We start from the raw sequence: 2,137 nt of genomic DNA on the forward strand, positions 1-2,137 counted from the left end.
GCTGCAAAGCGATGTGGAGTGAAACGTGAATTTAAGGATTCTGGTAGGAAAGGTCCATTTCGGTTTACTGGAAGAATTTTAGGAAAGTGTAGTTCATCTGTAAAGGAGACCGAATATAGGACGCTAGTGCAGCCTATTCTTGAGTAGGTACTACTCGAGTGTTTAGGATCCGCACCAGATCGGATTGAAGGAATACATCGAAGCAATGCAAAGGGCTGGCTGCTATGTTTGTTACTGGTAGGTTCGAAGAATATGCAAGCGTTATGGAGTTGCTTTGGGAGCTCAAATGAGAATCCCTGGAGGGAAGAAGACGTTCTTCTCGAGAAAAACTTTTGGGAAAATTTAGAGAAACGGCATTTGAAGCTGACTGCAGAACGATTCCATTGACTCCAAAGTACATTGCGCGCTAGGACCACGAAGACATGATATGAGAAATTAGGGCTCATACGGAGGCATACAGACAGTCGCTTTTTGCTCTTCAATTTGCGCATGGAACAGGAAAGGTAATACAGTGCCTAGCAGTGGTACGGGGTACATTCTGCCAGGCGCTGTAAGTTGGACTGCGAGTATCGATGTAGATCAAATGTAATCCATCGACAAAGGAGGTAGCTTACAAAACGATCGTTCGGCCAATACTAGAATACTGCTCGTCAGTACGAGATCCGTACCAGATACGACTGATAGAGAAAACAGATAAGATGCAAAGAAGAGCAGCTTGTTTCGTTATAGATTTATTTAATAAGCGTGAAAGCTTTACATGCTCTAGTAACTTCAATGGCAGACGATGCAGTAGAGGGGTTCAGTACCATTGTGTAGTATTCCAGTAAAATTCAGGGGGCGTACGTTCCTCAGAGAATCAACCTATAGCCGACCGCAGTGGTCCAGCGGTTCTAGGCGTTTCAGTCCGCAACCACGCGGCTGCTATGGTCGCAGGTTCGAATCCTGCCTCAGGCATGGATGTGAGTGATATCCTAAAGTTAGTTGCGTTTGAGTAGTTCTAAGTCTAGGGGGCTGATGACCTTAGATGTTAAGTCCCATAGTGCTTAGAGCCATTTGAACGATTTTTGTCAACCAATATATTATTCCTGGTACGTTCACCTCGGTAAAAGACAAAGATAAAATCAGAGCGATTTGAGCCCACACGGAGGCTTAGCAGCAATCGTTCTGCCCGCGAAATATACCAGTCTGAGAAAGAGAAAGGGGAAAGTTACAATTACACGAAGTGCCCTCCGCAACACACCGTATGGTGACTTCCGGAGTACAGGTGTAATTGTAGAAGTGTAAATACACGAGTGTTATGTATACAGTCTACCTTACAGACTGACTGTATTTTCTTAGTATTCTACCAATGAATCCCTGTGTCTCCTGCTTCATCCACGGCTGAGTATGTGATCTTTCCATTTCATGTCCTTACAAGTTGTTACACACAGATATTTGTGTGAGTTGGTCGATTCCAACTGTGACATCGATATCATAGGATACTGAATAGGATATTATGAAACTGTGAGTCTGCCTTGATTCAAAACACTTTGTTGATTCGCTTCCGCAAACTAGTTTCATCGAAATACCACCATCATCGGTGAGTTTCTTTATTATAACATGCAAAATTTATCACGTTTACAATAAATTACGGAAACAAGTCACCATGTGTGGACACTTTGGCTCCAAGTGTTGTGTGAATAAATTTACAATACGTTTTTACTTTCAAGTCAGTACAGATTTATATGGATGTTTTTCTTTTTTTCGGCATACAATAGGTCATCTGCAAAGATAAAGGTGGCTGTTATTAACAGACATGAAAATATGAACTTACAAACTCAGTATTATTACTATTGGAATTCGCGAAATTACTGTGATTCTATTTTGGTGGGTATTTGGTCGTACCATAATCTCTCATGTACTCACAGTTAATTGGCTTTTAGTTGTTCTAAAAGCACAGAAAACATAACTTTCCATCCTGGCAGTACTACAAATATTAGGTCATCTTGCTGTTTGTCGTGAAAGGTGTCGCGAGAAAATTTTGAAAGCTGTAATGGAAATTCTGACGACTCCTTTTCTTTACTTATTTCTCTGTGTGGGTTGGGGAAGTAATAATCATTTTACGCAGACACAGATCAACTCAACAGTACTACTTATA

The sequence above is a fragment of the Schistocerca serialis genome, chromosome 4, assembly GCF_023864345.2.
Source record: "Schistocerca serialis cubense isolate TAMUIC-IGC-003099 chromosome 4, iqSchSeri2.2, whole genome shotgun sequence".
Lineage (NCBI taxonomy): Eukaryota > Metazoa > Arthropoda > Insecta > Orthoptera > Acrididae > Schistocerca > Schistocerca serialis.